The 16,984-nt window shown below is 38.8% G+C and overlaps 1 pseudogene; it reads left to right on the forward strand.

Moving 5' to 3' along the window:
- The first annotated feature begins 994 nt into the window (after positions 1 to 994).
- Positions 995 to 2,496, forward strand: LOC148101229 (uncharacterized; annotated as a pseudogene).
- The last annotated feature ends 14,488 nt before the right edge of the window (positions 2,497 to 16,984 follow it).

The raw sequence follows: 16,984 nt of genomic DNA on the forward strand, positions 1-16,984 counted from the left end.
GTTTACATTGACTTATGTGGGTGTTTTAGTGTCAGAGACTTTTACAATGTAGAGGTGCATTTCAAAGGTGAAAGCTACCATGTGCTACCTTATATACTCCAAATGTTCTCCACATGATCAAAAAGATCTTAATTATGTAAGTCATTAGTTGTATGTAATATTGGTATAATTTTGCTTATTTTAAAACATTTTCAAAGATGCTGAGTTCAATTGATGTAATTTCAGTTGCCACTTTTAAAGTGTTTCATTTAATAAAGTTAATGAAGACAAAACGAGTGGTCAGTGGTCATCGTGATATTCAGTGTCAGATTTTTTTAATGGTTTGTCAGAGTTTGAAAAACTTGTTTTGACCTTAAAAAGATGCTTTGGGGGTTTACACAAAGGTGCAACTGAACGCCTGGAGATCAAATTAGTGTGAGGATGCATTTGCAAAAATGATCTATGTGAGTGGGAAGAACTTTCCACTCACATAGACACTTTCCACTTAATCTTGCTATCACTCACCCACTGACTGAAAAACCAAAGAACGACCAAATGAAAGACCCACCGAACTGAATTTGGTGTTGAATTTATTTATTTTTTGCTAATTTAAGAGCAGTTAAAATGGACACTAAAGTAATGGGTAGGAGGTTTAATTGAAAGTAGAATAGTAATTTTAGGCATTGCAGTTTTGAGATTTTATAAACTGTGAGCTGAAAGGATTTGGTAAAGCTCATTTGTATGGCTGCTTTCTAACTGTACTTTCTGTTTTCAGACCTCAGAAACAGCATTTTAAAGAAATGTAAATGATGCCAGTTGGTAGAAACTTGGTAGGGTAAAGTGGCTCACAAAGGAAGAAGCTCAACCCCCCACATTCCTGCCCACACCCACAAACCTCTTTAAAAGCCCAGGAGAATTGCTCTTAAGTCCTAATTCACCTTCCTGCTTGGTTTGGAGCTCTTTCAGCAGAGATACTTTCTCCAGCTCTCCTGTTTTAATCACTGGGATTTCAAAGATGGAAGATTATGGGATGCACTTTTCTCCAGGTATGTACTCAGCATTGTTGCCTAGTGAGCTACATGAACAGAGTTGGCTAACATCTAAGACAACTTGCAAAAATACTCTTTCACTCTGTGTTGTAAATCCTGATGGCAGAAGTCACTCTTGGTTCTGAATAATGTACAAATATTCCACTTTTTTGGGAAACTTTTGTGTTTAAGATTCATTGTGTTGATGCTCAGTCATCAGTTAAGTAAATCCCTGAAGGTTGATTCAGTTCAACTGGATGTAATGTTTTCAATGGGAGAAATGTTTTGTGACTTCTTCAGTCTGAGACCTTTTGGGATTTAAGACTCATCAATTTAACTTTTGTTTATTTTTTCTGTTAGAAAGTCAGTCGTGCCAAAACATATCAGCAACTGACCCATGTGGACCATATAGACTTGTTCTTACTTGGCCTCTTGTGTCTTTACCCTCACAGACTCGTGGAGTTCAGGCAGCGGCCCTGAAGGGAGTCTTTCCTTGGAAGAACTCTCTACATGGGCAGAGACTGCTCTAAGAAAGGAGATGGGCAACAAAACCTTTGCTACCTCTGAGACAGTTTCCAGCTCTGTCTCAGAGCAGAAACAAGATTTTGCTGTCCCAAGAAGCCAGGATGGCAACATCACTGACACTCTGGACCATCCCAGCACTGCTCCAGAGAAACCTAAAGGAAAGGCCCGGGTGGTGTTCACAGAGAGACAGTTGGATATTCTTGTCCATCAGTTTAATCTGAAACATTACCATGAGCCAGGAGAGATGAAACAGTTGGCAGAGATGACAGGGCTGACCTACAAACAGGTGAGTGTTTTTCAATTTACTACAACATAAGAAATTGAATTTTGGGTCCATTGTACTCATGAAATGTTTTCTGTTTTCTTCCATTTTAGGTGAAAACCTGGTTTCAAAACAAACGGAGTAAGTTTAGGAGGAGTTCACATCTTCAGCATGTGAATCAGGATGTCCCACTTCATGTAAGTATCTCCTATTATTAAACAGAATTGTTTATGATTCTGTCATTATCTGGGGAATTGACTGTATTTAAAAAAGTGTAATGCCAATAATTTAAAACAACTATTCTCGTTTTACTGACAGTCCCCTTGTCCCCTTCAGTTTCAGGGAGAGAGACAGCCCCCATTCAGGGAGCGGTACACCCAGCACCAGGTAAATTCAATGAGAATGGGTGCAAATAATCAGGCCCACTATTCTCATGCTGTGGGCAATTCTGCGGCTGGACCTCAATGGACCCTCCCCGACTCCCCTCAGATGTTTGGCTGGTCAATGCCACCAGGCAACGGGCATCACGAATACGACACAGCTGTTCAAAACCCAGCAAAAATGGCCACTACGATCGAAGCAATGGGAAGAGCTGTGAGTACTCAGACTGTTCTCATGGAACTCTCAACGCAACATGGATAAATGTTCTTGGAGAAGCTCACGGCTCTTCAACAAGAAATTGACAGACCTGGTGATGAGTGACAGAGATTTAGATTGTCTGTGAAATTGGAGGCACCAAACCCAAACATCGTCTCTCCCCTGCATACCTGTTTCCTTTTTTTCCTCTTGTCCCTGATGTACGTATTTTCACTGTCTTTTAGGTTTCACAGGAATTTCACTGCATGTTGTACTTTGTATGACTGTGTATTTGACTAATAAAATTTGATTTGAACACCAGTTCAGCACTGAATGGAATATAAACAACCCTGGACTTTTTTTTATTATTTTTATTGTCTTCATGTAGCTCAACATAGAGTCTCAGATTGGATCGCTTTCAGTAAAGGGGGAGGGGGGTATTCAATATCCAATGGATTTTAGAAATATTAGAATTCAGTAGGCTCCAGCTACTGTAAATAGTCAAAATAGCCAAAATACATACTGGGATATCAGAGAAAACACCATCAGAAATTCTGTATATAAGATTAAGAGATGAATTCATCAAAATGTGTTTTGTTTCATTTTGTTGTATTTGTTGAAAAAAAGTATTGTACATTAAGAAAATTCTCTTCCTTGTGTGTGAGAAACTGAATAAACCTACCAGGAAGAAAGTTGTTATTTCCAAATATCGGAGTGAACCTAGACAGTTGTATCTTTTCTCCCAAGTAGTTATGTATTTCAAACCAGATCATTATAGTGTTTTTTAGAAAGGGGTTCTTAGTTTGCTTATTTAGTGTCTTCTTGTCAGCTGAGTAATGATATAAGTTTGGGGGAATTTTGATTTCTGTAGACTCCATAGAAACCCACACTGGAATTTGCTCATTAACAAAATAAAACATTGCCGCTCTGATTTGAGCAGCCCAAAAGTACCACTTTAAATTTGGAAGTTGTAAACCCCCTCTTTCATAAGGGAGGTATAATAATGAGATTCTGAGTCTTGGTCTTCTGTTATTCCAAATAAAGTTTCAGAATAGTTTTTGCAAATCTAAGAAAGAGTTTGGTGGGGAGAGAGGTATTGATTGAAAAAGGTAGAGATATTTTGGCAAAATTGTCATTTTTAGTATATTAATACAACCAATTAAAGATATAGGTAGTCTTTACATTTAGGTGTATTTAATAAAAAGGCTAAAAAGTGGATTTGGTGGTTCCGTTGAAGTGGTTTTATTTATGATCCTAAGTCTGTTATTTATCATGAGTTTATTAATGATAAAATTTGTACGTCTTCCAAATAGTACGAGTTTTGTTTTGCTCAGATTCAGTGTTAATTGACTATAGAAAAAGTCTTCAATTTCTTAAATTGATTTTTCTAGTTCATTCAGAAGTTACTTCCACAATAACTTTGTATCATCTGCAAACAATATGACTTCTGTGTCTTTGCAGTTACTTCAAATTAAGACATGTCAACACAAACACCTTTACCCTCACTTATCTCTCATGGCCCTGGTGCCAACTGTCTGCATTGACTTGATAATTAATCAGAGGTAGCAGAGTGTGATACAGGAACTCTAAAAGACACATTAGCGTATGTTTAGTGGTCACTGGGTGAACTAGGTGCGTCTCTAATTCTGAATGAGCCAGAGGGGGCCAGATGCATGTGTCTATGGGGTTTATGACGGGGGTTGGTGTGGCTCATTAGCCTTGCTATTGTTTTACAATGTAGAGGTGAAACTACCATTTGCTACCTTATAAACTCAGTAATGTTCTCTACATGATTACAAAGATCTAAATTAGAGGTGTAAGTCATTGTTTGTATGTAATATTGGTATGATTTGGCTTATATTAAAACTTTTTATACATATCAGGTTTCAATACTCACTGAAATAATGCAGATTTCATGCAACATATATTTAAAATGGAGCTGTATTTGCTCTGATACATTTGGAATTACAAGCTATGTGTACAAATTTTCTGATAATAGAAAGTAAATTAAACATCGGTGCAAAGATCAAACTGGTTGCTTGTCTGAAACAACCAGAGCATGAGGTTAAATCAAAATCATCTAACACAGATCTAGTTGACATGAAAGCAGAAGAAGCAAAACTGTTCTCAACTCACCAGTGAGAAATATCCATAAAAATCATGATATACACCAGTTTGTCCTACTGACAACCTTTGTCCTAGTGAAAGCGTTAGGTCCAGATGAACAGAATCAACTTTGTGGGATTTCCTTACCTGGATGATTGAGCACGCATCAAGGTATTTACAGAAGCCACAGATTCTATTGAATTCTAATATTTCTAAAATCAATGGGTTTTAAGATAAAGGGCCTAATGTTCACCCCATGCCTACAATTTACTAAAAGTACAGAAAACAGAACAGATCAGAATCCTGATATCCTGTCAGCTCAGTCATTGATACTAGCTACTATTTACAATATCTGTGATATTGAACATTAACTGTTGTAAGGCTCTCCACCTTGGCTGATGTGTGAAGAAGAAAGCACACACCCACATGAGAAACCAAACACGAGATTTCATTATACTTTTTAACAAAAAATGCGTTGAGACTCAATAAAAATGACGCATGGAGAAAGTATTTCGTTTTAGCAAAGTCCTCATTTATTGGAAGAAAAATCATTACAGATTCATGTTGACTTTACAACAGTTACACCATATAAAAAGTGGACTTTATCAGTCACTGACACAAGCCTTAATCTACCCCACCAACTATGACCAAGCTAATTTTTCCTTGTTTTGTAAAAGTGTAAATGACGAAGAAGTTCACTGAGTTTTATCAAACCTGCCTCTGCGTTAACTTTTAAATAACTTTACATTAAAATTAAATCATAAAAAAAATTAGCATCCAGTATATCAGAAATGCCTATCTTAAGGCTTCAGAATGATAGTTGAGAAATGAAAGAGATGTAACAGTAGCTACAGCCATCTTTAGCTGTTAGCAAGGCTCTCCGCTTTCTCTATAAAAACTGTGAAGTCCGGGGTTGTTCATATTCCATGCAGTGCTTAAGACACCAGTGTTGCAATCATAATGTCAGTTGCCTGGTGGGATTGACCAGCCAAACATCTGGGGTGAGTTGTAGAGGGTCAATTGAGGTCCAGAGACAACATTGCCCACAGCATCAGGATAGTGGGCCTGATTATTTGCACCCTTTCTCATGAAGCTGATGTCCAGTTGTTCGCTGAGTGAGGACGCTCCCTGAAACTGAATCACAGACAGATGCACAGTCAGTAAAACCACAATACAGAGTTCTTGTTTTAAATTATAAACAATACACTTCATCTAATTAAATGAATTCCCCAGATAGTGACTGAATTAAAAACAGTTCTGTTTAATAATTGGAGATACTTACATGAAGCGGGACGCCCTGATTGAGATGCTGAGAATCTGGAATCCTCCTAAACTTTCTCCTTCGATTTTGAAACCAAGTCTTCACCTAAAGATGGAGGAAAACGGAAGAAATTTAATGAGTACAATAGACCGAAAATTCAAAACTAATTTAGTTCCTTATGTTCTAGTAACCTTGAAAAACACTCACCTGTTTGTAGGTCAGTCCTGTCAGCTCTGCCAGCTCTGTCATCTCTTGTGGTTTAGGGTAATGTTTCTGATTAAAATGATGGACAAGAGGTTTTAACTGGCTGTCTGAGAACAGCCCTCGGGTCCTTCCTTTGAGCACCTTGGCCTTTTCTTCCTTCACACACGTAGTACGTGTGACAGTGTTGCTATCCTCCTGGTTTCTTGGGGCACCAAAAACCAGTTCCTCCTCCGCAATGGAGCTGGAAACAGCTTCAGCAGTCTCTGACATGTTGCTCATCTCCTTAGCGAGAGCTGCCTCAGCCCATGCTGCAAGTTCTTCCAAGGGAAGACTCCCTTGCAGGCTGCTGCCAGAAATCCACAAGTCTGTGAGGATAGAAAGACAAAGGATAAGTAAGCACAAGTATATATGGTCCACATGGGTCACCGTGGCTACTGATATGTTTTGGCACAGTTGAGTTTTTTAACAGAAAATAATACAAAAGGGATCAACTGATGAGCCTTAATCAATTTCCCACACACACAATTTCACTTGATTTTACTTGCTGAATTATTAAAATGTGCCACCAGATGTTGCCAATTACAAAGTTTTAAAAGGGACTCAAAGCCCAGATGGTCCTGAAGTGGACTCTCTGTTCAGCTGTGGAGGGAGAAATGGTGACTTCTGCAATCAGGACTTACAACACAGAGTGAAAGGGTATTTTTGCTCAAAGATGTCTTCAAGGTTAGCCAACTCTGTTCATATTAGCTCACTAGACAACAATGCTGAGTACATACCTGGAGAAAAGTGCATCCCATAATCTTCCATCTTTGAAATCCCAGTGATTGAAACAGGAAAGCTGGAGAAAGTATCTCTGATGAAAGAGCTCCAAACCAAGCAGGAAGGTGAATTAAGACTTAAGAGCAATTCTCCTGGGCTTTTAAGGACGTTTGTGGGTGTGGGCAGGAATGTGGGGTGTTGAGCTTCTTCCTTTGTGAGCCACTTTACCCTACCAAGTTTCTACCAACTGGCATCATTTACAGTTCTTTAAAATGCTGTTTCTGAGGTCTGAAAAACGAAAGTACAGTTAGAAAGCAGCCATACAAATGAGCTTTACCAAATCCTTCCACCTCACACTTTATAAAATATGAAACACTTAATGCCTAAAATTATTTTATCTTTTAAGCACTGGTACTTCAAGAAATGACAAAGTGTGATCTCCAACTTGGGTACAGAATATCTACTAAAGCTGGCTTGAAGTGTGGGGTGAGGGGCTTCTCCTTTTCCCAATTTTGTAAATAAGTCTCTACAGTAAATTGGAACAAGATGGATTTGATGTGTTTCTCCGAGTAACAAAGGTTTTCCTCAGCTGCAAAGTCTGGTTTTTTGCTTTTATTAACATTTTAATGTAGGAACTGTTTTCTTTCTACTGAACTACATCCACCAGCTGTGTCAGTGTGCAGGAGGAAGCACACATCAGCCTGTGATGAGAGACTTGAGCTCAAAACAGGTCAAACTCTTCCTTGGGTTGGTGGGTGTGACATGACAAAGCGAGATTTCTGAGTCTTTAACAGTAGCAGTATTTCATTCTACCAGTGTCCTCATTGGAGGAAAAGTCCATCCATTCGCTTCCGCTTATCCTTTTCAGGGTCGGGGGGGGCGCTGGAGCCTATCCCAGCTGTCATAGGGCGAGAGGCGGGGTACACCCTGGACAGGACGCCAGTCTGTCGCAGGGCCAACACACAGGGACAGACAACCATTCGCACTCACACTCATTCACACAATTTGGATTATCCAATTAACCTATCCCCACAAGCTGCATGTCTTTGGATGGTGGGAGGAAGCCAGAGTGCCCGGAGAGAACCCACGCAAACACGGGGAGAACATGCAAACTCCACACAGAAAGACCCCGGCCTGATGTTGGAATTGAACTCAGGACCTTCTTGCTGTGCGGCAACAGTGCTAACCACCGTGCTGCCGTTGCAGATAAATGTATTGGTGACTTTGAAAGAAATATTTTGGTGAGGACATCACTGGCTCCCTCACTGGTGTGCTCATGTTTTAGCAGCACTTGGCAGCTAATTACTGAAATGAACTCACTGCATGTTTGCATCAATTAACGCAGTATTAGATCACCCAAAGAACTTTCCACTCACATAGAACATTTTTGCAAAAACATCCTCACGCTAATTTGACCTGCAGCCGTTCAGTTACACCTCTGTGTAAAACCCCACAGCAGCTTGTTGAGGCAAAAATGGTTTTTGTACTCATGCAAACCATTCACAAATGTGGCACAGAATATCACAATGACTGCTGACCACTCATTTTGTCTTTATTAACTTTATTAAATGAGTGTCTGAAAGTGGCAAGTGAAATTAAGTCAATTTATCAAGGTCTGCATAGTTAATCATGTGTTTAAAACGAAATGAGGTGGTCTATATAATGTGAAAAATTTATTTAATAAAACAAACAAATCTAATGAGTTTAGATTGTTCTGCTTTCATGTCAACTAGATCTGTGTTAGATGATTTTGATTTAACTTCCTGCTCTGGTTGTTTCAGACAAGCAACCAGTTTGATCTTTGCACCGATGATTAATTTACTTTCTATTATCAGAAGATTTGTGCAAATAGTTTATAATTTCAAATGTATCAGAGCAAATACAGCTGCTCTTTAAATATATTTTAAACAAAATCTGTATTAGTATTGAAACCTGATATTTATAAAATAAGCCAAATTATACCAATATTACATACAAATAATGACTTACAGCTCTAATTTAGATCTTTGTAATCATGTGGAGAACATTACTGAGTTCATAGGGGAAACTACCATTTGTTACCTTTTCATTGAAAAGCACCTCTAAATGTGTGAAAAGTGAAATTAAAACACCCACATAAGCCAAGGTCAACAAAAGCAAGGCTAACGATCCACATCAACGTATCTGGCCCCCTCTGGCTCATTCCGAATTCGAGACGCACCCAGTTCACCCAGTGACCACTAAACATACGCTAATGTGTCTTTTAGAGTTCCTGTATCACATCCTGCTACCTCTGATTAATTATCAAGGCAATGCAGACAGATGGCACCAGGGCCATGAGGTAAATTCGGGTAAAAGTGTTTGTGTTAACATGTCTTGATTTGAAGTAATTTCAAAGACATAGAAGTCATATTGTTTGCAGATGACACAAAGTTATTCTGGAAGTAACTTGAAACTTCTGAATGAACTTGAGGTGAAATGAGTTCACCTGAAACCTTGGCTGAATATGACCTACACCCGTTTTCACACCTTGGCTCGTGTGACTAGGTAGAGGATCGTTATGGGGTCTATTGTCCCTCTTGGGGCAACACTATATGGATTAAATCTGTGACTCTCTACCACTTTGAACTGAAAAAGCCTATCAGATGAGAGGTGAAACGTCTGCAAGCAACTAAAAAGGTCATTTTCTTTCTAAAATCCTTAGACTACGATGACCTGGATAACTGGGAACCTTCCCAGACATCTACTAGAAAATGAATTTAAGAAATTGAAGACTTGGTTTTTCTATAAGGATTTAACACTGAATCTGAGCAAAACAAATCTCATACTATTTGGGAGTCAAACAAATTATATCATTAATAAACTGATGATAAAAAACATAGAATTAGGATAATAAACCAAACCCACTTTTTAGCCTTTTCATTAAATACTCTTAAATTTAAAGGCTTGACTGACCTCAGAACTTTACACGTAATTTATAAAGCAACAAACAAGTCTTTGACCCACAACATTTAGGACTTGATCAGGGCTTGTGTGAAACCTTCTTTAAATCTCAGTGATTCACCGAGATAGAAAACAACTTGAAAGAGTGAGTGGTGAATCAAAGAGAAGAAACTAATGTAAAGTGCACAAAAGAATGTAAAACTCCGCGATACATCTAGTGAGCAGCACTTCTCTGAGTGAAACGAGCTTCTTGATGTCAGAGGTCAAAGGAGAAAGACCAGATGACTTCATGCTGATAGGAAGGCAGCAGAGACTAAAAATAACCACTCATTTAAAGCAAACTATACAGAAGACCATCACTGAGAGCACAACATGTCAGAACTTGAAGCACATGGGCTAGAAGCAGCAGAAGACCACAATGGCTACAACAGCTTTCAGCTAAGAACAGCAAACTGAGGAAACAGACTCACAAATATTAGACAATAAGAGATTGGAGAAATGTTTCCTGGTCTGATGAGTCTCCATTTCTGCTGTGACATTCTGGGTCAGAGGCTAAACACAAAATTTCATGACTTTCACTTTTTAACATCCTATCAAATATTGTAAATTATGATGTTAGAGACTCAATGAAAGCAAAACAAAAATGCAGACAGTATTTAATCATAGCAAAGTCGTCATTTGTTGGAAGAAAATGGATGGCACTGACTGCAACATTTACAATATATATAAAAAGTTGACTTTATCAGCCTCGAGCCTTCATCTGCCCCACCAACTCTGGGGAAAAGAAGGGGAAAAAAAGATGTAGATTACATGTTAATGTTTTTCTTATTGTTTTATTTTAACTGAGATTCACTGAGTCTAATCAAAGCCGCCTCTGTTTTATATTTAAATGGCAAGAAGATAAAATCTACAAGAAATAAAACGGTAAAACAGGATAAAACATGCATGTAGCTTCCATGTTGAAAACTGCAGATGAGTTGGAAGTCTATTAAATCTTTGTGAAAACAACCAGCATGTGGTCTGGCAAGACCAAGGTGGAAGAAATCCTCATCTGAAGCTTTGCTGAACATAAGGATTTCTCTCAGGTCATCATGATTTGGTCTTTATCCTGATCAAGTTCTAAATGTTTTGGCCAAAGATTAGTTTGTTGCTTTATAAATTATGTGTAGAGTTCTGAGGTCAACAAAGTCTTTAAATTTAAGAGTATTTAATAAAAAGGCTAAAAAGTAAGTAGATTTTAATTCTGAGATTGGACTCTGTTTTAATATCTTTATATATTAAAACAGTGCTTGGCAGTACACACAAGTTTTATAAAAGTGAGAGACATCTGAAGAGAGTTCTTAGCGCAGGTTCTTAGGGGACACACTCGTCACAAAAGCGTACTCTGACCTGGAAGTCTTGGTTGAATTCATTGACAACCAGTTGCAGTACTCTGGTAGCTTCACGCGTACCGATGGATATATGCTAAATGCAGAGAACATTGACTACGCGTGAGGAAAGAGGATGTGCGCTTGGTGTTGAATGAGCTGGATCCCTGAGGGGTGGCATTGAGGCACACAAGACATCTCAGGCGAAGGCAAACTATTTTTCAAAAGGGCTGAACTTCATCTGGCACCTGTACTCCTACGGCAAACTGAAACCATATGGCATCTGAATCAATGAGAGTGTTGATGGTTTGTCGAGAAAAATAACCTGTCTTAATGCATACACAACAAATAGTAATCTGAAAGTGATGGGGTGGGGTGTTACGTAGAAGCGGTGCAGCGGTGTAGAGTTGTAAGAGGTGATCTTGGAACTGAAAATGGCCATGTTATATGCTTTCAGTGTTTCCTTGTGCCCGTGGCTCTTTACGACACCTTTGAGAGTTACCTGGAGGGAGGAAGTACTTCCAATGAAAGAATTGAATACTGGTGGCATTTTCTTCACAGCCAGTGTCTGGAGTTCTGGTTATTCTTATTTGCAGACATCAGAGACAATGGGTACTTTGATGGTGGGTTTCCGGACAAAAAAACTTCTTCAGTGCCTATGCCTACCTTAAAAAAAAGAGTACAATTCAAATTCTTTTCAATCTAGTCGCAGGGTGGGTAAATTGCATTGTTCTAAGGAAAATATTTGAGATATTCCACAAAGGGTGTCCACTTGTGGATAAATCTTTCAGAACTACCTTTCACTGTGAGTGATATCTTCTCCACCCTCAAGAATGTCCGGACAGTTTTAAGCCATTGCAATGCAGATGGAGACGTGGGAGATTTCCAAAGAAGTAAAATACAGCATCTAGCAAGAAGGGAACAAAAAGCTAAGATCTTAGTTTGCTGGGGAGTTATATTAAGAGGGATCTTTGGAACTCCAAATATGGCAATTAAAGGGTCTTCTCGGATCTAACTTCCAAAAACCCCTGAAAGTACAGAAAAGAAATCAGCCAAAATTGGTTCAAACTTGGACAGAAGAAAAACATATGGCTTAGATTGCAAGGGGAGGTGTGACATCCGTCACATTGGTCTATAATTGAAGGAAAAAATTTAGATAAACGGGATTTTGAGAAATTGACTCTATTTATTACTTTAAACTGTATAAGCTGTAGCCTAGCACATCGTGTACCTGAACGCATGATGAGATTCACCTTATCCCACCATGATTTAAACAGTTCAACACCTAATTCACGCTCCCAGGCGGTTCTGATTTTACCTGAAGAATCAGATTTGGTCACCATAAGCATACAATATATATTTGATAGAGGTGATTTTTGATTAGGCCTAACAACCAGAAGGTCAACCCATGATGGATCAGCAGGGAGAATTGGGAAATTTGGAAACAGTGATGAGGCACAGTCTAATTTGCAAATAGAGAAACAAGTGAGAAGGAGGTAGGTTACATTTTGAGGATAGTTCTATGAAACTAAGAAAGACATCATCTTTGTAAAGGGCTCTCATGGTTTTTATGCCTCTTTCGTGCCACGTCAAATAGGCGCCGTTGGTAGTGGCAGGGGGAAATAGATGATTCCTTAACAATGGTAATCTGGTAGAGGGGGATATGAATTTAAAATGCGACCTGAACTGAAACCATATCTTAAGTGTAGAGAGCACTACGGGATTTGAAGCAACGCTATTCAGTGATGAGTAGATAAGGGAGGCTGGTGAAAAAATATGGAAAAATTGATTGAATTTCAAGTTTACACCAAATCAGGTCAGGTGAATTTAGCCAGTAGGTCAGCTTATGAATATGTGAAGACCAGTAGTACATTAAAGAATTTGGTAGGGAAAGACCCCCATTAGAGGTAAACTGTTGTAATAAAGAGAGCCTCAGTCTAGGGGCTCTTCCATTCCACAAAAAAGAAGAAACCATCTGGTCCAGGGGCTTAAAAACTGTTTGGGCAGAAAAAGGGGGATACACTGACATAAAAAGAGAAATCTGGGTAGCACATTCATTTTGATAATATTAATCCTGCCAATTAGTGACAGTGGGAGTGAATTCTACCTCTGGAAATCTAATGCAAATTGTGAGACCAGGGGGGCACAATTCTCAGAAAACAGTAAAGGCAAAGTTCGTGTAATATTAATTCCAAAGTACCTAAACCCCGAGGGGCTGAGCTTAAAAGGAATGTCAGACTGCTCAAGTGTTAACGCTAAAGAGTTTACAGGGTAACATTCACTCTTGAGTAAATTAATTTTATAGCCAGAAAAAGAGCTGAATTTTTCCAAGACAGATAAAATTGGAGGAAGACTACATATTGGGTCAACTGCATACAAAAGAAGGTCATCTGCGTACAGGGATACCTTAAGTTCAACACCTGCACGGATAATTCCATGAAAGGAAGAGAGGGATTTCAGAGCAACAGAAAGAGGTTCTATGGCTAAAGCAAAGAGAAGGGGAGAAAGAGGACATCCCTGTCGAGTGCCACAGCAAAGTGGGAAATACTCAGATCGAACTGAGTTGGTGATGACAGAAGCCTGAGGGGATGTATAAAGAAGTTTGGTCCAAGACACAAACCTTTCTCCAAACCCAAACCTATTCAGTACAGCAAAAAGTTAAATCCCATTCAACCCCATCAAAGGCCTTTTCTGCATCTAGAGAAATGATCACCTCAGGAGATGTGGGACAATGAGCAGAAAAAATTGTGCTTAGCACCGCACGTGTGCATTCTGTTCCTTTGAGATAATCTGTGGGAGAACGGTAGTGATGTGCGATACCACTGATTTCCATTCCGATCCAATACCAAGTAATATTCAGGGTGGTATCGACGATACTGATCCGATACCGATACTTTGTACAAAAACATATTTTATTTATTGTATCTCAAATTATAACGTCATAATGATTATAGGGCATCAGACACAGGACATCAGGACAGATTACCTGTTCTTATCACTTAATAATGCAGGGTTCATCATATAGAAATAAAAAAAACTGAAGTTGTGCCTATTTGAACACCTTGCCTGCCTGCAGCACTAAAGGACTCCGTGAGAGACGTCTGTCTCGCCCTAGCAGCCCCTGTCCCTGTCGTCCTCTTCAGTTCTCCTCAACATACACTCCTCATATTCTGTGATATGATTTACTCTGAGGTGTTTGACAAGGTTAGTGATGTTGCCATATGTTACCATACATGCCAACCCTCCCGATTTTTCCGGGAGAATACCGAATTTCAGTGCCCTTCCCAAAAATCTCCCGGAGCCACCATTCTCCCAAATTTCTCCCGATTTTCCACCCGGACAACAAAATTGAAAAACCATATCACAGAATTCATAGAGGGCCCAGCCAATTCCAGTTTCCAACAATGGCGGCAGCTACTTAGTTTTAATAAAACTCTTATTTCTCTTTCTGTGTCGCAAAAAACTTTTAACATATTTTCAGGTGAGAATGTAGCTGTGTAAACTTCAAATATCTGAGCCAACTGACACATTGTTTTCAAACCCCCACGGTCTTTCGCTACTCGAGTTAAACATGATATATAAGTCACTTAGATAACTTAAAAATGTTATTGTTTGGCTTTTTCAGTGTTTTATTTGTTCGCGAGTAAATCAGTTTGGCTGAGATTAAAGTTATTAGATTGGATTAAATTAAATTTAACTTTATTAATCCGTTGGGAGGGTTCCTCCGGGGTTTTCAGAAGTGAGTTTACGTCAGCGCCCAGTTATATTCACCCTCCACCAAGGGAGCTCGTGACCTACTACCCGGCTTTCTGTAGACCGAGACATTTATGCAGCCGTATTTCGCACATGACTATGAAAGGCAGAAGAGGAAGTAGTTCCTTTGAATGTAGACAATCCGAATGTTATAATTTCTTTCCACTGTGTTCCTGTTAATGATAAACTACAAATTTACCCTAAATTACTAAAATATCGATATTTTAATGTGAGAATCGATTCTAGAACATAAATGATTGGTATCGGAGGAATCGATATTTCAGGATCGATCAGCACATCACTAGAGAACGGCCTCGAGCCGAATTGCAAGTAGTTTTGCCAAAATCTTAATCTACATTTAGGAGAGACAGGGGCCTGTAGGACTCACAGGCCGTAGGCTCTTTGCCTTTCTTCAGTAAAACTGAAATAGATGCCTTCGTTAAAGTGGGGGGCAGCCAGCCTTTTCTCAGAGATTCATTATATAGATCAAGAAGGAGAGGGGCTAGCTTGTCTTTAAATTTTTTTAACAACTCTGCTGGAAATCTGTCTGAGCCTGGGGCCTTACCACTCGCATACACTTGATTGAGCCAAAAACTTCCTCTATTTTAACAGGAGCGTCAAGCTGCAACTTTTTTTTTTTTTTTTTTTTTTTAAAAGTGAACATATAAGGAGAGGCGTCCACCAAGTATTTCCTGCCATGGCGTCCACGTCACCATGGTAATGGCACAGCCAGATAACAACATGAGATTTCAAAACATATGTACATTTAACGAGTTACTTTTAATGAACCTCAACATAACAAAGAATTTAAAAAGTAATTATTTATCAGACTCCTGAATAGTATGAGTTTTGTTTTGCTCAGACTCAGTGTTAACTGATTATAGAAATAACCGAGAATTCAGTTAAATTCATTTTCTAGTTCATTCAGAGGCTGTTCCAAGTTACTTCCACAATAACTTTGTGTCATCTGCACATAATATGACTTTGAAATTACTTCAAATCAAGACATGTTAACACAGAAACCTTTATTTATTTCTCATGGCCCTGGTGCCATCTGTCTGCATTGACCTGATAATTAATCAGAGGTAGCAGGGTGTGATACAGGAACTCTAAAAGACACATTAGCGTATGTTTAGTGGTCACTGGCTGAACTGGGTGCGTCTCTTTAATTCTGAATGAGCCAGAGGCCAGATGCATGTGTCCGTGGGTTTATGACGAACGTTGTTGTGGATCGTTAGCCTTGCTATTGTTTACATTGACTTATGTGGGTGTTTTAGTGTCAGAGACTTTTACAATGTAGAGGTGCATTTCAAAGGTGAAAGCTACCATGTGCTACCTTATAAACTCCAAGTGTTCTCCACATGATCAAAAAGATCTTAATTATGTAAGTCATTAGTTGTATGTAATATTGGTATAATTTTGCTTATTTTAAAACATTTTCAAAGATGCTGAGTTCAATTGATGTAATTTCAGTTGCCACTTTTAAACTGTTTCATTTAATAAAGTTAATGAAGACAAAACGAGTGGTCAGTGGTCATCATGATATTCAGTGTCAGATTTTTTTAATGGTTTGTCAGAGTTTGAAAAACTTGTTTTGACCTTAAAAAGATGCTTTGGGGGTTTACACAAAGGTGCAACTGAACGCCTGGGGATCAAATTAGTGTGAGGATGCATTTGCAAAAATGATCTATGTGAGTGGGAAAAACTTTCCACTCACATAGACACTTTCCACTTAATCTTGCTATCACTCACCCACTGACTGAAAAACCAAAGAACGACCAAATGAAAGACCCACCGAACTGAATTTGGTGTTGAATTTATTTATTTTTTGCTAATTTAAGAGCAGTTAAAACGGACACTAAAGTAATGGGTAGGAGGTTTAATTGAAAGTAGAATAGTAATTTTAGGCATTGCAGTTTTGAGATTTTATAAACTGTGAGCTGAAAGGATTTGGTAAAGCTCATTTGTATGGCTGCTTTCTAACTGTACTTTCTGTTTTCAGACCTCAGAAACAGCATTTTAAAGAAATGTAAATGATGCCAGTTGGTAGAAACTTGGTAGGGTAAAGTGGCTCACAAAGGAAGAAGCTCAACCCCCCACATTCCTGCCCACACCCACAAACCTCTTTAAAAGCCCAGGAGAATTGCTCTTAAGTCCTAATTCACCTTCCTGCTTGGTTTGGAGCTCTTTCAGCAGAGATACTTTCTCCAGCTTTCCTGTTTTAATCACTGGGATTTCAAAG

This window comes from Neolamprologus brichardi, chromosome 9 (genome assembly GCF_056152115.1).
Source record: "Neolamprologus brichardi isolate AB-2024 chromosome 9, ASM5615211v1, whole genome shotgun sequence".
Classification (NCBI taxonomy): domain Eukaryota; kingdom Metazoa; phylum Chordata; class Actinopteri; order Cichliformes; family Cichlidae; genus Neolamprologus; species Neolamprologus brichardi.